This window comes from Oryctolagus cuniculus, chromosome 12 (genome assembly GCF_051225735.1).
Source record: "Oryctolagus cuniculus isolate XC-2025 breed Fujian yellow rabbit chromosome 12, ASM5122573v1, whole genome shotgun sequence".
Taxonomy (NCBI): Eukaryota; Metazoa; Chordata; class Mammalia; order Lagomorpha; family Leporidae; genus Oryctolagus; species Oryctolagus cuniculus.
Window position 1 is genome coordinate 50,036,990 of NC_142878.1, and position 24,087 is coordinate 50,061,076.

A 24,087-nucleotide genomic window follows, 5' to 3' on the forward strand; every position below is an offset into this window, starting at 1 on the left:
AGGTGGGAGGGTGACTGACAAGTGATTATAGGTGCTTGGCATTAGTTCTCAGCTTGCACCTGCCTATCAGAGTGCACTGTTATGTGCCAAATGTAAACAGCTGGACCAAAATTAAGTAAGGGAATGTTGAAGGTCATGTAAATCCCAAGATAACCAAAGAACTTAATATCTCCAAATAGAGGGCACAGGATAACTAGATTTCAAAATAAGTGCAGTAATTCACCAGTTATCTTTTACAACAAAGGCCAACCTTGGGAACTGGCAGCACACATGGCTGGGAAGGCTCCTTTTGTTCTGCTTGTGGCAGTGCTGTTGAAGGTGGGCTCCAAATAAATGCTGCGGGTCATCCTGGCCAGGCAGAATTTTACAAGCTAAAATTCTCATTAGAGGAAGATCACAGAATTATTAAGGGAGAAAGTCTCCAAATTCTTTGTAAAAAGCCCAAGGACAGTTCAAGTTCAAATGAGATACGCCAAAACATTTCAACAGAGAGTATAAAAAATTAATACAGCAGGATTCAACTGTATCACTCAGACAATAAATAATTTCCACAAATAAAATATAAATGGATTAAAAAAGTAGAATGTTCAACCTAAGTAACAACCAAAATACAAGTTAAAAGAATATACAGATTAGCACAGATTAAAAAGAAGGTAAACTCAGGGCCCACATTGTGGCACAGCAGCTAAACCAATCACATGTCATACCTGCAACCCCTGTGGATGCTGCTTCCTGTCCTGATGCTCCACTTCTGATCCAGCTGTCTGCTAGTGTCTTGGGAAAATAGCAGCAGATGGCCCAAGTATTCGAGTCCCTGCCACCCGTATGGGAGTCCAGGATGAAGAGTTGCTGAGCATTGCAGCCAGTTGGAGAATGAGTCAGCAGACGCAAGTTCAATCTCTGTCTCTACCCCACTCTAATTCTGACTTTCAAATAAATAAATCTTTAAAAGACAAAAGGCAATATCATATACAGATGAGATTACAGTGAAGCGGGCAACCCTTTATTTCTAATAAAAGTGTAAATTAATTTACTCCTCTGCTGGGGGCAGAACTGAAGTGTGAATAGCACTACATATAAACAGCCTGAAATCATAGCCTTCTGATTCTATTTATAGCAATCTTGCCTCAACACAGTTTTCAAAACAAAATTTTAACCAAACTTCACTCATGCCAATATTTTTATTACAGAAAAATCAAAACTTAAACATGTGCATGGCTAGATCTTGAGAATACATAAAATGGCCAAACAAGTACACATAAGAACAAATTTTAAGTGTAGATGATAAAGTTCTCCAAATTAATTTCTTAAAATCTCAAAGAAATTAATTTATTTTAGAGGCAGAGAGACAAACAGGAAGATCTCATCTGCTCGTTCCCTCTCCAAATGCTACTAATGGCCAGGCTGTGTCATGCCAAATCTTGGAGCTGTACTCAATTCAGGGCTTCCACATGTGTGGCAGGAACCCAGTCACTTGACATCACAAATGCCTAGCAGGCTCGAGTCAGAAGATCCAATCAAATGTCAAACCCAAGTTATTCCAATATAAGATGTAGGTGTTTAAATTGTATCCCAAATGCTAGCCTTTAACATCCCCCAAATTCTGTGACATGCCTCATGAAGTAATCTTTTTATTGATACTTTCAATAAAAAGATACCCACAGAAAGCACTTTCAGAATAGGCTTTTATCCCACTAGAATGACCTCTGCGTTCAGTTAAAGTGGGGTCACATATGTCAGAGGGCCTCATTACAAAGCAGTCCTATGCATTCTTGTATGCCATCTACATGGAAACATGATGCTGAACCTGGTGTATGTTATAAGCACCTTCTCCCTGTTCTGACGAACTAGGCTAGAAGATGGAAGACTTTCTCTCTCTGCCTCTGCCTCTCTAACTCTGCCTTTTAAATCAAAGAAATCAATCTTTTAAAAAATTCTTACATAAAAAGAACTTTCAAATTGAATACAACATCACATTAAAAACATCACTCACTACGGTCAAGTGGGATTCATCTCAGCCTTGCAAGGATGGCTCAACCTATGCAAACCAATAAGTGTGATACCCCACATCAACAATGCAGGACAAAAATTTTGATCACTGTGGGCAAGACTTCCAGGTGGCACTGGGAATCAGCACAGCTGGTAGTTATCACACTGAGAAGTAACCAATAAATGCTTTTCTAAGACTACAGAATCCATTTATCTTTCCAAGTATTTGTATATAACAAATCCAACTTTAGAGCATAATTAAAAACCTACAATATAACATGGGGCAGGCATTTAGCTTACCAGCTAAGATACCTATGTCCCACACTGGAAAATCTGGTTCAGTCGCCAGCTGTACCCCCAATGCAGTTTGACAATACAGACCCTGGGACACAGTAGTGATTGAGTTGCTACAGGAGACCTGAATTGTGCTCCCATCTCCCAGCTTTGGCTTCAGCCCATCCCCAGTCATTGCAGACAACTGAGGAGTGAATGGGAGCCCTTCTCTGTCTCCATGTCTGTCTCTCCCTATCTCTGTCCCTCAAATAAGATTTAAAACAGAGCTTAAGTCTTCTATTGCTTGGAATTATTTCATGAGGGGCAAACATTTTTTTTTAACTGTGTTACAGCCAGCTTCATGTAATGTGCTAAGTTTTACAGGAAATTTACCACACTAGAAAACAGAATATTTCATTACAGGTGAAACTTACACACTTTAGTCACAGTAGAAAAGTGACCTGATTAAAGGAGAAACTGGTTTATCTGAGTTCTTTTTTTAGCGTAACTCTCCAAAAACAAATTTCCCCCAAAGCACCAATACATTTTAAAACCATAGGAGAGTTATAACAGTTGACAAAAACGTATAGCATTGGAGAACAAAATAATGCCTCTTTCCATAGACAAGACTATATTGTCTATCATCATTTTGATGGTTTGGAAGGAGATTCAGCAGTATCCTGAGAGTTAAGTGCCCTCTCTCCTATTGCCTTCAGTACCATTTGTCACAAAGCAGGCATTTACTTCCAAACCATTGCAGGTCTTTCAGACTGACGTGTTGTTTACTTGCCTTCCTGACTACCAGTCTGTTGCTCTTCCCTACTAAATGCCTGAGCACTTTGAGGAATGGGTTTTCCTTGCAGATCCTATTCATATTCATACAGGGAAATGTATTTCTGAGGGAAGAACAAAGTGCTTCCCTGTTTGTCGCAGGCTGCCATCTGAGAAAGAAAAAGAAAACAAAATAGAAACAAAAGAGTAAAGGGTGTACCCGGAAGAGCAAAGAAGACATATAGCCACAGGATGTTGGAAAAGAGGCACGAGGCATAAAAGCAGAGGATATCTGAATCAACACTAGGGACCTGGAGGAAAGTTCATTAGAATGGAAATAAAATTTTCATAATAAAGTGGGAGGGGAAGGAGTAGGATTGAAAAGAGCGTGCAAATAAAGATGAATATTCAGGTAAACATGGATTGGAGGAAATGGAGCAAACAACTGAATCAGGCTGGTGCCCTCACCTGCCAGTGTTTCATCATTTAGTAAAAATGTGTTTTCTTGTTTTAATTGGTAACACTCCACAGAACACAAGAGCAGAGCTCCTCACAGAAGAACAGAACAAGCAAGCAACTGAACAGGATGTACATGTTGTTTCAATCAGTTGTTCAGGAAACTAAACTTTTGGTTGTATTTACAGATCTACTTATGTATTTGAAAGGCAGAATGAGAGAGAGAGAGACAGAGACAGAGGCAGAGAATGAGAGTATCTCATTCACTGATTCACTCCCCCAAATGCCCATTACAGTCAAAGTTGGCCCAGGCTAAACACAGGAGCTAGGAACTCCATCTTCATCTCCCACATGAGTGGCAGGGGCTCAGCTCCCTCCCAGGTGCATTAGCAGGAAGTTGGACAAGAAACATAGATGGAACTCAAACCCAGACACTGATGTGGGATGCAGGTGACCTAAACAAAGGCTTAATTCATTGCACCACAAACCCTACCTTTCAATGCCTTTTCTTTTTGTTATTCTTTGATTTTGATTTCCCATATTTCGATTATGGGAAAACCAAAGTAGATTTAAGTTTACCCTCTTTGAAGTGTGGAGTTTCTCAATCTATACATTTGTATCTTGTGTCAAATTTTGGAAGCTTTCAACCATTATTTCTTCAAACTCTGCTTTTGCACATTTCTTTGGGTGTTTGACAGTATCTCCCTAACAGTGTTTTCAAGGGCTGGCACTAGTTGGACAGGAAGACAACCAGAGAATATCATCAGGTAAATGGCAGGTGGCTCAACTCTCAGGGTCCTCCACACACAATCTCAATCTTTTCCCGAGTCTTGCAGCTAAAGACTTCAAATACAAAGAAACCCTTAACTCTCACACTACTTAGGAAGGAAAAAAAGCCTTCATTTCCTTTCCTCTTTACAAATTCAAATCTTCTTGAAAGATTAAAAATATAATCTATATTTGCCACAATAGAGCCTCTTGGTTACAAATAGTTTTAGCTTTCACAAATAGTACACAGATCCCAATACTTTCCTCCCAAAACTAGGAGAGCCCTAAGCAAATGAATGGTGATTATCTATGCTGAGCATTTCTCCACTAATCTCGGTGCCCTCTTACCTCTTTTCCATCCCTCTTCCACCATATCCACCCTCCCCACCTCCCCTACCCCTGGTGCCCTCTTACCACAGCTTCCTGCCTAGCTTTTCATCAAGATTCCTTTGTTCCATCACAATGTCTATGTTATGGGTACCGTTCCTTCAAACTTGATTTATTATAATTGCACTTATTTATGAAGTATAGTATGATAATTCAATGACATATGCAATTTATAATGATCAGTAATTATTTCCATCTCTTCAAACACTTATCATTTGTGTTAAAAACCTTAAAACTCCTCTCTTCTAGTTCTTTATAAAATGCATAGTTGTAAATTACAGTCATCCTATTGTGATACTGAAGACTAGAACATATTCCTATCTTACTGTATTTTGGTGGCTAACAGGTTAGAAAATTAAATCCAATGGATAGTTACCCATTGAATAAAATATACACACAGCAGTAAGAATTTGCTTGCTACATGAACTCCCCTTGAGTGTTCTTGATGAGAGGAGGGAAAGGCAGCTCCGGGGACCATTACATTCCAGATTGTTTCAGGGTTCCTTGAAGATTCCAAGACGCAAAACTGCCTCCATCCTCCAGAACCACTTTAGCATAGAGTCACAAAAGAAAATGTATGCCAGATGGATTAACACACAGGACAACAAAGATTCACCCAGAGGTGGACAGATGAGACCAAAGAATTGAATCAACCATGAGAGTTATGCAAGGTTGCTTCAGAAGGTAACATGAAAGCAGTGAGAATTAATGCCAAGGTGCTTTTTCCTTTATCCAGAAACAGAAATATCTAAGGTCTTTCCCATCATGCCAGAAAAGCTTTATGACCAAGTTGACAGCTCAGCTGTGTGTGTAAGGAATCACAGGGAAGGAAGGAGAAAGACATGATTTTAAGAAACAGAGTAAACAATAAGAAAAGATAAAGGGGCAGTTGTGACAGAGCAGGTTAAGCTGCCATTTGGTATGCATGCATCCCAGATCTTAACTCTCGGAGCAAATTTCTCTTCTGATCCAGCTTCCTACTAATATGCTTGGGAGGCAGCAGATGACATCCTAAGTACTTGATTTCCTTCCACTCATGTGGGAGGACTGGATGGAGTTCCTGACTGATGGTTTTGTCCTGGCTGGGCCCTGGCTTTGCAGGCATTTGAGGAAATGAACTGAAAGACAGAAGGTTGATCTCTCTCTCCCTCCAACCCTCCCTGTCACTCTTTCAAATAAATAAATCCTTTTAAAGAGAAAAAAACTGTAATAACTCTGGGATCATCAGGCATCCCTGAAGATAATATTTGGTAAAAAATTCCAATATCTTCCCAAGGAAATCTATTGAAATAGCTGTAGTAATGTGATTTTTTTTGTTCTAAGACAGCTAAATTAGGAAATCTATGTGTTCAAGATATCATCTAAAACAACTTAGGAACGTCATCATTTGAAATCTCAAGGGTAAGAGTGTCCCACTATCAGATTTGTATCTTTTGGCCATGACTTCAGATAAATCTAAAACTTATCAAGGCATCCCATGAAAAACTAGCTTTTCCTTTTCAAGGGTACCATTATACATTATATCATTACTCAGTTTTGTAGAAATTTGATTATAGTAACAAGACTGGCACAACTGAAAACAATGATCCTAATGAGGAAAAATGGTGAGAATAGCAGGCCTTAGCTTCATCTATTTGGGCTAGCCCTAACCCTAATGTTAATCCTAGCCTTAGCCATATCCCTAGGCCTAACTGTAACCCTAACACTTGCCCTAACCCCAAACCTAACCCTAGCACTAACAATAATCCTAAACCTAACCCTAATTATAAAGCTAATCCTAACCCTAACCATACTCCTCCTAACCTCAACCCTCACCTTATCCCTAACAGTAGCCCTACCACTACCCCTGACCCTTACTCTAGTCCTAGACCTAACCCTTACCCTAATCCTAGCCCTAAACCTGACCCTAACTCTAGCTGTAATGCTAACCCTAAACCTAACCCAAGACCTAGCCCTACCCCCTAGCCCAACCTTAACTTGAAGGCTAACCCTAACCCTAACCCAAACCCTAAGACTAACCATAACCCTAAAAATCATAAGCTAAAGTTAAATTTTTAAGAATTAGAGGCTCAATGCACAAATAAATTTGAAACCTAGAGTCATTTTAGCACCTTTTTAGCACTAAATCTTTCTGTGATAAGATAGGGGTTAGGTGACTAGTAGTAATCTATGGCCATATAGTAAAAGCCATGGAATATGTTTTTAGTAAGTCACTAAATTCTTGGCTCAGGAGGTAACTCTCCTTTAATCCCAGGATGTCCCTGCCTTCCCCACATTGAATGATCAGTTGCACTATGAACCACAAACTTCAGAAAAATATTTCACACAATATAAGAATGCCCAATAGAGAAGAGAAAGGAAGAGTAAAGGAATCTTTGAGAAGTATCTCTAATGAAACTAGTGTAGACTTGTAAAAGCAAACAGTTTCTAAAATAATTTAACAACTTGAAAAATTGGCCACATTCATTTCACATGTAGCTATCATATGCATATACTATTTTTATTAAAAACAACGGTATTAATACCACAAAATATATGATTAATTATGGTGATTATAGCATTAAGAAGGGTATATTGTTATGTACATTGTATAATTCAGTGAAGCAATATTTGCAACTATATACCAAGTCACGACATCAATGTATTTTTTACTCTCAATATACTGTCTTCCACAAATAAGAAACAAGTAAGGGCAATTTAGTGAAATTTTTTAAATAGAAAATTTTTAATAGCCAGCGCTCCTTAACAGCTCCATTATATGCATGTGTACGTGTGTCCTTGTCTATCTCTAGATCTATCCCTGTCTCCCAATCCTTAAAAGTGAGAACTGCCTCTGGTTTTGGCTTTACCAGTTTTTTACAAATCCCTAAACATAAAAAACACAAGTCTTCCACTTCCTGGGAGGATTTAAAAGCACATGAAAGAGGGAAACCTAGTAGGTGGTATTTAGGATTCTACACACTCAATTATAATGGCATTGTCTGCCTGGCAACAAAATTTTATAACATAACAAAGTAAACACATCTAGAAATGCTTTATTTTTCTTTTTCCTCCTTTATAGGTTTCTTTCTCTTCAGTTATAGCTTAGTTTATTTCTGGAGTTATGGAATAGATAATTTGGTCAATTATAGACATAAAATATAGACCATAGTGTTGCAGATAATATCCTAGTAATTAAATTGAATTGCTCATTATTTGTTGTACATATGTGACTCAGTTTTCTAAGGTTCTTTACAAATGAACATTGAGAGGATATTAATTTTTACCAATACAATGTTTTATTTTTATGGAAGCACTCCAGTAAGTCTTTCAAAGAAACTTTCATCTTTAACTCTCACAGTAGTTCTATGAGACATGAACAAAATTCAAATCTTTGAAGTGATAACAAAAGGCACCTTTGAAAACCTCCTGATGAGGAAAAACACCTAAACCTGTCAATAGGAACTAGTATGGTGGCTTTCCAGTGTTTTACTTCAACTTTGAAAGTCCATTTTCTTTATATTATCGGAATTTCTTCTGTTCTTCAATAAAGATTCATTTCTTCCACTAATCATCTTTATGACTTTGGGAAAATCATTTTTAATAGTTTGAATATGTTCCCTCTAAAATTCAGATGTGCTCAATGTGCTAGTAAGAAGGGATGGAGTCTCTAGGCAATAGTGAGGATATGGAGTAGTTAGGATATGGAATCCTTGTGAATGAGATTAAGTCCCTTATAAAGGCAGTTTTAAATAAAGTCTTTTAAAAAGTTTAAAAATTAAGAAAGAGTTACAGCGAGAGATGAAGAGACAGAGACAGAGAAATTTTCCATTCACTGGGTTATAACCCAGATGACCACAATGGCCAGAGCTGGGCCAGGCCATTGAGCCAAGAAGCCAAGAACGTCTTCCAGGCCTCCCACACGGGTGGCAGGGGTCCATGCACTTGGGCCATCTTCCACTGCTTTTCCCAGGCCATTACAGGGAACCTGGATTGGAAGTGAAGCAGCTGGGACCCATACTGGCACCCATATCAGATGCCAGCATTGCAGGCAGTGGCTTTACCAGCTCCACCACGGTGGGGAGCAACTGAGACTAGACTAAATTACTGGAACTGCTAAGACTAATTCTATGCATCTGCTCTCCCACAATATGGCGCTGAGAGCGAGCAAACAACTTCTACGCAGCTGCCTCGCCAATTCGACTGATGAGCTGCAGGAGCTGATCCTGCTCCTGATTGGAGGAGAGCAGCGTGCTCGGCGTGTGGGCAGCAGAGCATGGATTGGTGGAAGAGGACTATAAAGGAGGAGACAATATGCACCGGGGAACATCCGAGGAACATCTGAGCAACTCCTGAGAGAGCCGGCAGGCGGTGTGCCGCCCCTCCGCGGAGGCAGGGGGCCGGCAGCAAACCCGGGAAGGACCAGCAGCTAACCCGGGAAGGGCTGGGCAAAAGGAACAGCACAGGGTCCAGTGTCGTTCCTCCACAAATGGGGGAGCGACACACCACACCAGCAGGCCCAGGATGTTTCAAACAGGTTGTCTTTCCTTGCCCTTTCACCATCTACTCTGTGAACAAACAGTATTTCTCCTCTTATCAGACACCAAACCTGCCAGCACTTTGACCTGGGACTTTGCAGCTTCCAGAACTGTTAGAAAAATACACTGCTGTTCTTTATAATATACCAGTCTCTGGTATATTCTTATAGCGATACAAGTGGACTAAGACCTTCTTGCCGGCACCGTGGCTCACTAAGCTAATCCTCCGCCTTGCGGCGCCGGCACACCAGGTTCTAGTCCCGGTCAGGGAGCTGGATTCTGTCCCGGTTGCCCCTCTTCCAGGCCAGCTCTCTGCTGTGGCCAGGGAGTGCAGTGGAGGATGGCCCAAGTGCTTGGGCCCTGCACCCCATGGGAGACCAGGATAAGTACCTGGCTCCTGCCATCGGATCAGCGCAGTGCGCCGGCCGCAGCTGCCACTGGAGGGTGAACCAACGGCAAAGGAAGACCTTTCTCTCTCTCTCTCTCTCTCACTGTCCACTCTGCCTGTCAAAAAAAAAAAAAAAAAAAAAGTGGACTAAGACATTCTCAATCTGGGATTTCAGATGTGTAAAGTAAGAATGTCCAGTTAAAACTGGCAGTTTAACATACTGCAGAATAGACAATAAAAGAGGTATAAGAGGTATAAAACCCACACAAGAGGGAATGGAAGAGGAGATGGTGCAGCCTAGACATGTCAAAACCATTGTGAAGATGAAAAGCACACAGAAGATGGAATTGACTGTAGAGATGCAAAACTGCAATCAAATTGGCTCCAAAAGAGAAAGTCAGTGAGAAACAAGTCAAGTGGGTAAGGCCAACTAGTGTCTGCCAAAGCCTCCAAATGTCAATTCTTGGCACTGTGAACATGTTTTATCTGCAGATATAGATCCATGGCAGATAGAACCCTGCAGGTCTGATGAAGTGGGATCTTGAGATTGGCATCCTATAATAAGTGTATGTATAGGCTCAACAGAGTCATCAAAGAGGAGGATACAAGCATTAAAATCAAAGGAGGGTAGAAATCAGAGAAGTAGAGGTAGGAATGGTGTGGGATCTAAGCCCAGAAATGCAGGCCAGACTGGGAAGTCAGGAAAGGCAAGGAAACCTTCTCCTCTGGAGCTATCAGAGGAACCCAGCCCTGCCAACTCACGACTTTAGTTCCATGCTGATTCATTCCTGACTTCCAGTGACCAGAATTGTAAGATAATAAATGTGTTTTGTTGAGCCACTAAGTTTGCAGCAATTTGTCAAAAGAGCAGTAGGAAACTGATGCATCAGTCACAACATGGAGCAGGAGTAGACTCGGGAAACAAATAGCAGACACCTCCAAAGGCAATGTGAGGAAGGAGTGGGAAAACAAGTCAAGAGTATCACCAAAGGCCAGTGCTGTGGTGTAGCAGGTAAAGCCACTGCCTGCAATGCCAGCACTGCATATGGGTGTTGGCTTGAGTCCCAGCTGCTCCACTTCTAATCCAGCTCCCTACCAATAGCCCTGGAAAAAACAACAGAAGATGGTCCAAGCTCTTGAGACCCTGTCACCGACATGGGTGACACAGAGGAAACTCCTGGCTTCCACCTTGGCCTAACCCCAGCCACTACAGCCATTTAAGGAGTGAATCAGCAGATGATATATCTTTCCCTCTCTTTGTAATGCTTTCAAATAAATGAGAGAGTGAGAGAGTGAGAGAGAAACTGACTCTCCATATAGGCTAGTTCTCTCCCATCCTATGTGGTCAGGTGACAACTCCTATGACACGATGAGATGTTTTATGTTCCAGAAAAAATTGATGCAGAGAGGCTTCAAATTTATGGCGGGGCAGTAGTGGGATGGGGAGAAGTTGAAATCATCTGGCCACTCAAAATGAAGATGCCATTCTCCTGCCCAGACTCACAACCCCTCAACCCAGGAGAGCAGAGGGTTTCTCTCCTGCAAAACATCTACAGCCGCCAGCATGGCAGGGCCCATCAGCAGTCACCTGGATCCTGTCCTGTCAGAGGCCCCAGCCATGCAGAGTTCCCTCAGTGTTTAGTGCCTTACTCTAAAATAGCGATGGGTGGACAAGACACAGATGTGTGACACGGCCTAGGTTCACATCCTGACTCCTACACTTACTAAGTGTGTGACCACAGACAGATTACCCTTTCTGTAGCTTGACAGTCATATCTGTAAAACAGGATAAGATTTCTACTTTATAAGACTGTAGAAATGATTAAACAAGATTTTAGATACACAATATGCACAATAGTGAGTAAAGTAAGAAAATATAAAGTCCAAGTTAACACAAATGGCAAAAAATTAAATTCAGGGGCCAGTGCTGTGGCAAAGCAGGTAAAGCCACTGCCTGACACTCGGGTCTCACCCGCGTGTGAGACCCAGAAGAAGCTCCTGGCTTCTTGCTTCGGATAGGCACAGATAGGCACAGTTCCAGCCACTGCAGCTATCTGGGGAGTGAACCAGTGGATGGAAGATTTCTCTCTGCCTCTCAAATAAATCTTTTTAAAAGTGAAATTCGGGTGGAGAGAGAGATACTACAGGGATTCAAAAGAAAAGTTTTAAGTAAAAATACCCTTATTTATGTATTTGAATAAAATAAGTACACACTTGGAAAAATTCTGAACAAGGCTCTTGAAAAAAAAAATATCAGAAGTCAAAGTTTCCATAAAATGGTTCAAAGATAAAGTAGTATCCCAGAAGTAACAGAATAATATACAGAAATGAAGAATTAGAATTTTTAAAAACTAAAAAACCTCAGGGATCAGCCGGCACCGCGGCTCAATAGGTTAATCCTCTGCCTGCGGCACTGGCCCACCAGGTTCTAGTCCCGGTCGGGGCACTGGATTCTGTCCCGGTTGCCCCTCTTCCAGGCCAGCTCTCTGCTGTGGCCTGGGAGTGCAGTGGAAGATGGCCCAGGTGCTTGGGCCCTGCACCCCATGGGAGACCAGGAGAAGCACCTGGCTCCTGGCTTCAGATCAGCGCTGTGCCGGCCACAGAAAGGAAGACCTTTCTCTCTGTCTCTCTCACTGTCCACTCTGCCTGTCAAAAAAAAAAAAAAAAAAAACACCTCAGGGATCAATGACGCAGACTTTTCTGTTGTTCTACCCTCTGATTTGTGACTATTTATATCTCATATATGCATCTACAGACTCGGTTTTCTGTTGCTCTCAGTCTTCAAGCATTTGTACCAGGAGCCAGCATTATGGTGTAGCTGATAAAGACGTCGCCTGTGACACCTGGTTGGTGTTCCAGTTGCTCCACTTCCCATCCAGCTCTCTACTAATGGCCTAGGAAAAGCAGAAGATGGCCCAAGTGGTTGGCCACTTGCTATCCACATGGGAGATCTGGGTGAAGCTCCTGGTTCCTGGCTTCAGCCTGGCTCAGCCCAGGCTCTTGCAGTCAATTAGTGAAATGAACTAGCAGATGGAAGATCTCCAACTCTTTCAAATAAATAAATAAATAGTTAAAAGAAAAAACCTATCTGTCAACTAGTGGTGATATTTTGGGGACAAAACTTTGCATCTTGAAGCACAACTGCATAGTCTGCAAATAACTACATAATAACATCAGAGGCCAAATATGTTGTTTGCATTTCTCCCTGGTTCTCATTTCCTTAAGCCTTACCAAGAGAGAAATACTGAGGAAATATTTATCTTATCCCTTCAACCTCATTCATTTTGGGCAGTTAGCTTCCAGCCATCATTTCATTCTTAATTTTCATTATGTATGTGAAAGACATCTAGATGTCCATCAACTGATTACTGGATAGAGAAATGGTGGTATATTTACATGACAAAAAATTCATATACACATGACTCATAAAAAGGATGAAATCTTGACGTTTGCAACAAAATGGATGGAACTGGAGATGATTATGCTAAGTGAAATAAGCCAGGTCCAGAAAGACAAGTATCTCCTGTTTTATTTATGGAAGTTAATATAGAGAGATTATAAAATTGAATGGATACCATATTGTTTGGTATAGCTATAAATATTGTCTCACTGTACATGACAATCTATCCCCCACTTTGTGACTGTCATGAATTCTGCATTTTGTGATATTAATATCCCAGTTTAAGAAAAATAGCATCTATCTGAAATTACTACAGTGAAAAGTTAAAAGTTGTTAATGTTAAAATTTTAAAGAAATTTTTAAAAGACAACCTGAAAAAGGAAATAATAAAGTCATAAGATCATAGTTTCAATAAAGTATACAAGCACAAATTAAAATTTTCACTGTTGTCTTAATTCATTCATGTGTCACATGGTCTGTATGTTCCCAATCTTCTTTTCATGCTGTCTGCTCTCCACTCCTTTTGGTAAATGTTTCTCATTAGCTAAGTTAGCTCATTCTCCTGCAAAGGCATCAAGGGGTCAAAGAAATGGAAAAGCACAGCAGATACTGAAATTCAGAAAACTCCACTATTCCATAGGAAGTGTTTTTCATCAATATCTATTGAAGAGTCTCAATTCTTAATCTCAGGGTTTTTTTTAAATCAGTTACTAAACCCTTTCAAGGATCTTATACAGATTCATATATAAAATCACTATTAGTTTACAATTAGATCAGTATTTAATCATATGGAAACTAGTAGAAAATGAGTACCAAGAGCTGTCTTTTAAAAATGTAACTTTTAAAAACAAATATTTAGAAAAAATGAAAAGTATTATATTCGTAAAGACAGTCACCAGTCTGGTGCCCCAACCCTGAAGTCTCTTATCAAGGATACCTGCTTCGGGGAATACTTAGCACCAGCTAGTTGCATTGCTTGTATTTTCTTCACCTTCTGTACTCTTCAGTTATTGTGCAGTTCAAGAACTACATGGTCTCTGCAGTAGAAATGAATAAAACATCAAGGAAGAAAACACCAGACTTCTACCAATGAAATTTTAGAATAAGGGGTGGGTTTATACCAGCTTTTACTTCCTCACTCATTATTACCACAATTAATCAAAAGTAACCTTCCTGAACACATTCAATAAGCTTCCTGCTGAATAAATATATCATTCAAATCAGCTAGACTTCTTTACCTTCAAGGCAAAATCCCAAAATACCTGAAACAAGCCCCAACTGAAAAATTGCCACAAAGCTCCTATGAATCCAAACATACCAAATTAAACATACCAAGTGCACACAGGTAAGGCAAATGGAAAATTATATGATGGTGCTTAACCCTTACAGATCTAGAAATACCATCCCACCCCATTCCCCCACCATTGGCCACCTCTCCCTGAAAGCTAAACCACCACCAAGCTGGCCTTGGTCAACAGCACCATCTAGTGCTTGCGACATGTAGTGATTCTGTCCTTTCATTTCACGTAATTATTTTAGCTCAAGCAATTTCTAACTGTGAGGGCCAGGAAATTTTGGAATTTTCAAAATGATTGGCTAAAAAAAAAAAAAATCCAATACACAACCAAAGTAAGCTTCTAACAAAATTCAGAATATGCATGTGCAAATTTAAGCTACAAAATAAATGTAACATAAAATGTGTTCTTTTAAAGGACTTTTTAAATGTTAAAAATCATGTATGAGTCTACTACTCAAAAGAACTATTAAGGGGATTTCCCATTAAAATGGAAGATTTAATGCATATACACAATTCCACTTCAGCATCCAGCATCACTAAATAGTTTTTCTTAAAAAAAATATATAAATCCACAAAAACAGGAATATTAGGGAAAATAACAAAATCTTGGAAAATACAAATCAGATTGAGAGTAAACTAACTCACAGACCCAAGGCAGGTATATCTGAAGCCAACAATGGCAAAAACTGACAAATAACCTAATTTAAACTATAAATTCCAGTTACCTATGAAATCAAAGAACAATGAAGACAAAGGGGCTAAAGAAGGAAATTTCATTATAAATGTGTGGGTGGCAAATACTGCTCCCCACAGCATGCTGGAAAGTAACTGTATTTCTCCTACACCAGTGGAAACCTAGTTTTGTCTTTGGAAAGGTAAAGCAGGGTTTCTGAACCAAGGACTGACCCAGGCATAATTGAAAAATCAGATACCATACATAAAGGGGGAATTTATAGCAAGTGTTTTATGCTAAGTCACCTTCAGCTACTGCCCTTTCTCACAGCTCTAGAAGCAAGACTTGCACCCCAACCCAAGAGCTCAGGAAACTTGAGTAACCTCAGAGAATGCAGTAACAAGTAAAGAATATCAACTGTCCTTCAGTGAAATTCTCACATCCCATGTTAGTTTTAGGTTATTACTGCAATCCAAGTAGACAACCAAGGGCAACAAACATGAGAGAAGTTAGTTAACAATGAAGAAAAAAGTAATGGTAAAACAAGGATTTTGCAGGTAGAAAAAAGCTCATAAAGATTATCTTTAGTAAAGCCCATGAGAGTATTTCAGGCATGGAAAGCCAAGACACTCTGGCTACAAAAAAAAAAAAAAAAAAAAAAACCTAAATGAAAGATCTCTATGAATGACATCCCAGTGGAAAGAACGGGCCATCAAAGGAGGTACCTTTCTCTGAAGGGAGGAGAGAACATGACAAGAGCCCAAGGTGATTACTGACACCATAAACAACAGTGTCAATTGTTAAGTCAACAACAGGAGTCACTGTGCACTTACTCCCCACGTAGGATCTCTGTCCTTAATGTGTTGTACAATGTGATTTAATGCTATAACTAGTACTCAAACAGTACTTTATACTTTGTGTTTCTGTGTGGGTGCAAACTGTTGAAATCTTTACTTAATATATGCTAAATTGATCTCCTGTATATAAAGATAATTGAAAATGAATCTTGATGCGAATGGAATGGGAGAGGGAGCGGGAGATGGGATGGTTGCGAGTGGTAGGGAGGTTATGTGGAGAAAAGCCACTGTAATCCAAAAGCTGTACTTCTGAAATTTATATTTATTAAATAAAAGTTTTTTAAAAAGATCATATTTAGTAGTCCTCAGGAAAAAAGAGACTATCATGAGATTTTAAATCTATAAAATGCTTTGCAATTTAAAAAAATTCTACAAATTAGAAAAACAGAAAAGAAAATTTAAGGAAAAACAAGGAAGTATGGCATCCAAGTGTTAGGATAATCTGAATAAGGAAAAATATCATAGATGAAATAACTCAAGAGCATTCCCCATACTAATATTGAAGGGTAATGGAAAAGAACTCATCAAGTGTTAAATTTCAAAAACACTGAGGACATAGAGAAGATCCTGAAAGCTTTTCAAAATTAAAAAACTGGAGAATGATGGGGTAGGCATTTAGACTCGTGGTTAAGACACTGGTTCAGACTCTCACATCCCATACTGTAGTACCTGGGTTCAACCTTCAGCTCTGGCACCATCTAACTTTCTGCTATTGCAGATCCTAGGAGGCAGTGATGATAATTCCAGTAACTGGTCCCCTGCCACCCACATGGGAGACCCAGATTGAGTTCCTGGCTCCAGGTTTCAGCCCAACCTAATCCTAGCTTCTGCAGGCATTTGAGAAATAACTAGCAAGTGAACCAGCAGAGAGAGTGTTCTTCTCTTGCATTCTCTCCTCGCCCCCACGCTTCTTCCCTCTTTTCCTCATTCCAGAAAGGTGAGGGAGAGAGGGAGAGAGGGAGAGAGGCAAAGAGAGGCAGAGAGAGAGAGGGAGCGAGACAGGGAGAGAGAGAGGGTGAGGGAGCGAGACAGGGAGAGAGAGAGGGTGAGGGAGCGAGACAGGGAGAGAGAGAGGGAGGGGGAGAGAGGGAGGGAGAAGGAGGGAGAGGCAGGGACAGGAAGGAAGTGGGAGGGAGGGAGGGAGAGAGGGAGAGAGAGAAGACAAAGAGAAAGAAGAAAAAGTATGTAGGAAATTAGGCTTCAGAATGGCATGTGACTTATCAGTATCACTGGAAACTGAAAAATAATAAAGTGACAGCTCCAAAATTCTGAAAGGAAATGATTCCTATGCACATTAAATTATTAACAGGTAGAAAAGCAAATTAAGAACTTTTATAGATACACAAGTTTATCTGTCACACACCCTTCTTAGGAAATCATTGGTAGCCATTTTCCTCCAAAATGTGAAAGTAAACTAAGAAACAATATAGGAAGCATAAGAAACAATGCATCCAACCAAAGAGAGCAATGACAAGAATCTCTAGGAATACTAGGAAGAATCCCAGGATAACCACTGTGTTCCATATACAGAGGGAAAGCAGCTTAGATTAGAACACATCAGAAATTCTTGGCTAAGGATGGGTAAGGCACCACATCACTAGCCAGCCAGCCCTCTAGAAGGAACAGGTAGATATAAATAAGGTCAACCAAATCATCACATTACTGATGTTATTCACAGTAATGATGACACATGGCCACAACTGAGAGATGGGACAACAAGGAAATATATTTCTAATGAAGTTTATAAAGCTTGACACCACTGTCTTACCAAACATCTTGACAAGAACATCCTGTCCCTCAAGGATTTCGATGTCACTTGAAAACAAGCCTATCCAAATTAATTCACATTATATAAATGTATGTACTAATGAACATAGGCATAAAGAGGCTTGTAAATTCCTGTGATATCTCTGGAAAGGGGCACGAAAAACAAAACCCTCAGTGTTTTTGAAGAAGGCAGCTGAATTGCTTGGAGTATGAGTGATCTTCTAAAAGTTTATGGAAAATCTCTAATATGAAAAAGTGCATGGATTTCAAAGTTCTTGCCCCAAAATAAATGCATCGTCTTTCAGTTCCATTTTTCCACAAGTTTTTGATGTGATGTCAATTAACGATATAACGAGACTCACAGTCATTAATTATCCCTCTGTGTTCTGACTTCTGTGACACAAGCATACATTAAGTGAATGAAAATGTCTTCTTGCCAAATAGTAATAACAGTATTTAGGTGGATAACCTGCTAATTCTATCTCCCCACCAGGCTGTTAGTTTTGCTTCCCTACATATATTTATTCTTAATACTTTTTTTTCCATTCTACTCAGTGTTCATATTTTTTTTTGCCCAATTATCCTAGGTAGAAAAAAACTCCCTTTTCATTTCATTTGTGAGGCAAAAAAATTATCCTAATTATGGCTGATCAGCTTAGGAGTAATGCTAATGATATTTCCATATCAAGGAAGAATAAATCCAAAAGTTCAGAAGGGAAATTAACCATAATAAAAATCTACTGCCATCAGTTTCCAAAGACTTTGCCTCAAAGGCTCAGATAATTCAGATTTTTAAAGTAAATTTTCATATATCTACTCTTTTCCTTTAATAAGCACCAGCTTTAATGATTAAGAAACCATTTCTTACTCAATTTGTTTTAGCTTTGTTTAATTACTATACTGAAACAGTCTTGCTTCCTTGTTTTTTAATACCCAATGTACTAAGTTCAGCTGCAGCATGTCTGCAGTAGAGTGAGAGACACTAATCTGGGTGACCAGGTAGCCCATCCCAGTTGGGAGTCAGAGACCCACTGGAGCAATGCCGGTAATAAGCAAAGCACCCAAAAACAATCTTTAGGAAAAGACTGCCATAAGCATATGAACACGGAATCTTCACCCCGGAAGGAAGAGATAATCAGATGACCAGGCAGGTAGTTCATCACCACCACCCCCCAATATGTAGTAAACAAAAGGCTACATGGGCCAGAAGGAAAACGTATCCAAGAGTCTAGCAGAGGCAGTAGATAGATAAGTGACACAGAATTTGAAGCATTTAAGAACCAGACAGGTACTTCTAAGGGTACAGCCTAAAAACTTGTCATGGGACTCCAAACCCATGAAAATTGGTGGCTTAAAGGCCATCTTAACTGTTAAAATCATATTAAATGTCAAAGTCAATATACAGATGGGTTTCATTCCAATTTTAGTATATGTGCTGCCACAGCAAGCACTATATAGGTGGGTTTAAGTGTAAAAGTGATCATATAAATAACATCAAGTACCTGGTAATAGAATAAAAAGGAAGGAAAGTCCAATATGGGAAGCAGTCCACACAGCAGACTCCTAGAGTGACATTCACTGTAAGTAACACTCTGACCTCAGAATCAACCCTTGAGCCGTCCTGGTCTGGCTGGAAGGCCTGAAAGAGCATTTCAGGCATGAAAGGCCAAGACTCTGTGGCAAAAAAATATCCTATATGGAGGATCCCTGAGACACTTCAGTGGAAAGAGTCAAAGAAGGATGCACTTCTCAGAAGAGAGGAGAGAATGTCCACTTTGCTATGTCTGTGTCCAAATACTGATAGAGTCTATGGTCACAAAAGGCTTACATAGACTTGTTCATGGCAAGAGCCTCAGGTGATCACTGACATCACAAATAAGAGTGTTAATTGTTAAAGGAACAACAGAAGTCATTGTGCACTTACTCCCCATATAGGACCTCTGTCCCTAATGAATTGTACTGTGAGAATCAACTGCAAATTTTGTTCCCAAACTCTATATGTTGTGTGTATGCATGGGTGCAAATTGTTGAAGTCTATGCTTAGCATGGAGTTTGTCCTCTGTATATAAAGTCAAACTGAAAATGAACCATAGTGAAGAAGGAGATGGGAGAGGGAGAGGGAGAGGGGGGTGGGATGGGAGTTGTGGGGGGGGGGAACAGTATATTCCTAAAGTTTTATCTATGAAAAAATGCATTCATTAAATTAAAAAAATTAAAAAGAACCAGACAGGTAACTGGAGTACAAGATAGGAACTAGGTCACTGGGAGTAACATAAGATTCATTCAACAGTTGTCATTAGGACAAAACATGGTCCTAAGTCATAGTCAATAGACCCCTGAAATACAACTCAAAGTCTCCCTGCCAAAAGATTTGAAGAGTCTAGGAAGAAGGAAAGAGTTAAAGGTTGAAATTAAGTCATTTTCTTCTAAGAACTTGAAGCAAGGGTAGGAGAGAAGGGCTAAAGAAGCCAAACAGGGTTGGAAATAGGTACAGTGGGAAGAATCACTTTATTCCTAAAGTTGTGCTTATGAAATGAATGAAGTCTGTATTCCTGAAATAAGAGGTTTCTTTGGGGGGGGGGGAATAATTTTTTTTAAAAATTAAAACTAATAAACAAGACTGGTGGAAAAAGGGTTATCATTTATATCCTTGCTTATAAAGGAAAGCATTTCCTTCATTTCAGCCCACCAAAGTTACATTCAAAAATATAAACTCAACAAGTTAGAAATTGCTTATATCTAGGTAGCATATACTCTTATCAGCTACACTGAATTACAGTGAGAGTGGTTTGGGTAATTTGGTTGTTCTTGGTGGTTGCAATAACTAAGGTAAACCCCTGCCATTTAAGGTGTGGTGTTCAGTGTTTCCAAAAGTCCTGCAATAGACTAAACAGACTTTCAACACACACAGAACACCCCGCCCAGAATACCAGGAGCACTCCTCTTGAACTTTGCCCATCACTTCATTTCACCAATGTGCTTCCCAGGCATGTAGGCAGTACTGTGAGATTTCAAAGCTTCCATTTACAGATCTTAACAGTTGTCTCTACAGTTGTTGGCATGAATTCATTTATGAGTGCTTTTTTTATGGTATCTTATATAATACATAGGTTTTATTTTTACTATACAGAATACTTATGCTTTACTCTATTCATTGGATATTTAATTATATATACAAAGTATTATCTATACTAACAAGAAAAACAATTCCATTTTCATTATCTTTCTACCTAATATATAGAGAACAGATTTTGTGAATTTCATAGATACAATTTTTTTATTTTTATTTAATGAGCATAAATTTCCAAAGTACAGCTTATGGATTACAATAGCTTCCTCCCCCCACCCCGTAACTTCCCTCCCACCCACAACGCTCTCCTCTCCCACGCCCTCTCCCCATCCCCTTCACATCAAGATTAATTTTCAATTATCTTTATATAGAGAAGATCAATTTAGCATATATTAAGTAAAGATTTCCACATTTTGCACCCACACAGAAAAACAAAGTGTAAAATACTATTTGAGTACTAGTTATAGCATTAATTAAACACCGAAGAGTAATTGTGTATTAATTACAGAGTTCAACCAATAGTTTTAAGTAGAATATAAAATGCAACTTTTGTATTGTTGTGGCTTCCCCCCGCAACCTCCCTCCCTCCCGTGGCCCTCCCCTCACCCACTCCCTCTCCCATCCCGCCCTTCATCACGTTTCATTTTCAATTACCTTCATATACTGAAGATCAACTTAGTATATACTAAGCAGGGATTTCAGCAGGCTGCACCATTTATGAGTGCTTTTAAAATATCTTATAAACCTATCTTTCATGCCCAATTCACCTAATTATGATAAACATGTTGGAATTATTTCAGAATTATGCAAAAGAACACAAAATAGAGATTGTTTAGCAATGTTGGTTGTGAACAGTAGAGGAAACACATGGGTGAGAGAACCTAAGATGTTCTCCAGGTAATAAAGTAATTCAAAAGAACAAAAATCAATTAAAGCAAATCTACCATGGATCCTGAATTTGATAAATCACCTCTCAGCTTTGCTTCAGACAGCTGTTGTAAATTAACATTCAATCAATGCACCCAAGAAAATGTCTTGAAAATCATTTCCTATGTGTTACCCAATGGAGGCTTGTTTATCACAAAGGCACCTTTGGTTTTTAAACAAGAGAAGGACCTAATGTTCTGTGATTCAAGGGAATGCACAAGTCACAGGTACAAGATTAGAATGAACTGTTTAACCTATTTCAGTTCATTAAATTCAGTGAAAGTGCTATCTGCACAACAGAATGATGATGCCCATCAATCTGCAGGTGGCTGTGGATTTACTGCACAACAGTCACGTGTGAAGATTCTCTACACTTTTTCCATAACATGAAGTATGTCATCAAGGCCATTTATATTGCAACCAAACACCATGTAGACAAAGGCTTTGCTACAAAGCAACCTTAGAGCACACACACTTCAACAAAGTCTCACACACACACACACCCCTAGATTGCATGGACTGGTTAAATCATATTTGCCTCACAGACTTAATTTTCACATTTTGAAGAGATAGCATTGTGATATGATACACTCTCAATATACTCCTGTTGTCCTGGTGCAGTGATTCTAAGCCCATTTCATTCTCAGAAGTGCCCCAGTCTGGGCAATAAATCATAATTACTGGATACATGAGGACTTATGTTAAACTTGGGCTTGGATTTCTGGGAGACATTAGCTTCAGAAACGGATGGAGAGGAATTACTCTGAGAGCTAGCACTTGCTTCTCACTTGAATTGAGTGTTCTTTATCCAGCCGCACTCTTACAACATCACTCTTATAACATCTGATTCATCTCTAGATAACTTTTGTCTTCTCAAAAAGGTTTGAAGAACTTTGGTGATTGATGCCAACTCTGGCCATTCTTTCAATCAAGCTAGACCCCTAGAAGAAACTAAAACCAAGATTTTTCATTCAATATATGTTTACCCATTAATCAATGGTCTTCATTATAAAGGTAATTACAAACTAAAATTTTATGGTCTGCACTCACCGCAGAATCAACCCTTAAGGCTTCCTGGTCTGGCTGAAAGGCCTGTGAGAGCATCAGGTATGGAAAGCCAAGATTCTGAGGCAAAAAAATATCCTATATGAAGGATATCTGTGAGATCTCTGTGGAAAGAAGGATGTACTTTTTTCTGAAGGGAAGAGAGAACTTCCACTTTTCTTATGGCCTTGTCCAAATACTGATGGTGTCTATGGTCACAAAAGGCTTCCATAGCCTTGGCAGCCCATGGCAAGAGCCTCAGGTGATCACTGACATATAAATAGGAGTGTTAATGGTTAAATTAACAGAAGTCACTTTGCAGTTACTCCCCATAGAAGACCTCCATCCTTAATGAGTTGTACTATGAGAATTAACAGCAAAACTTTTTCTCAAACTGTACTCTATATGTTGTGGGGGGATGCAAACTTTTGAAATCTGAACTTTACAGTTGGTGCTCTGTGTATAAAATTTTAAAAAATGAACCATAATGAAGAAGGGGATGGGAGAGGAGTAGGAGGTGGGACAGGAGTAGGGGTGAGAGGGTCGACATGAGGGAAATAATCACTATATTTCAAGTTGTACCTAAGAAAAATGCATTCATTAAATAAAAGCTTTAAAAATTTTATGTTCTGAAGATCATACAGAATTTTCATAACCTACCAAATGCATTTTTACATATTTTCCTTTAGCTGGTTAGTGTTCTCTTCCACCTTTAATACCAGCCATCAGCTTTCTTTTTGGATCTGCTTTTATAAAAACTTCTGGAGTACATTTTCATATGTAATATGATCTATGGTCTCTGGGACAAGGAGGGCATATCCACCAGCTAACAATCTCACTTGAACACCATCCTATAAGACATGACCCTCTAATAACATGAGGGACAGGTTTTGGAGAGGCAGGGCGGTGTTGTTCAACTATGGGTTACCATTCACACTTTTTATGCAAACCAGCAGCTCTGTTCTTGCTTGCCATTATTCAAAATAACACATAATTTTTTGGAATTAGTAAGAGTCTACCATACATTAAAAATCTGTTGTAATAGGCTAAATTTTAACAATTCAGTTTGGATTCTACCTGAAAGAAATCTGAATTCAGAGTTTAAAAATCTTCCTTCTCCCCACAATCCCATTAAAAAGCAAAGTCCAAAGTCAAGCTGCATTTGAGCCTCAGTATCAAGTCTGAAAGAAAAAGGATGGGGCCAGCGCTGGCCTGAAGTGCCGTCATCCCACGTGGCTGCCGGTTCTAGTCCCAGCTGCTCCTCTTCCAATCCAGCTCTCTGCTGTGGCCTGGGAAAGCAGAAGATGGCCCAAGTCCTTGGGCCCCTGCACCCATGTGGGAGACCCAGAAGAAGCTCCTGGCTTTGGATCAGCACAGCTCCGGCTCATGTGGCCATCTAGGGAATGAACCAGTTGAGGGAAGACTTCTGTCTCTACCTCTCTCTGTAACTCTGTCTTTCAAATAAATAAAATAAATCTTTAAAATAAAAAGGAAAAGGAAAAA

At 39.6% G+C, this 24,087-nt stretch overlaps 1 long non-coding RNA gene across 18 annotated transcripts in view; it reads right to left on the minus strand.

Annotated features, from left to right (window-relative positions):
* Window positions 1-24,087, minus strand: part of LOC103351184 (uncharacterized) — a 430,373-nt gene that overhangs the window by 256,219 nt on the left and 150,067 nt on the right. For 7 of the 18 annotated variants that reach the window (XR_016217472.1, XR_016217445.1, XR_016217444.1 and 4 more), the window contains 2 exons: window positions 13,887-13,986; window positions 13,124-13,511 (listed from right to left, as the gene is read on the minus strand). The exons of 3 other annotated variants lie outside the window; for them this stretch is intronic. This is a non-coding gene — a long non-coding RNA (uncharacterized LOC103351184). Of the gene's footprint in view, window positions 1-250; window positions 380-707; window positions 944-13,123; window positions 13,512-13,886; window positions 13,987-24,087 lie in introns of those variants that run through there. 8 more of the 18 variants (XR_016217447.1, XR_016217441.1, XR_016217467.1 and 5 more) reach the window with 6 other exon arrangements.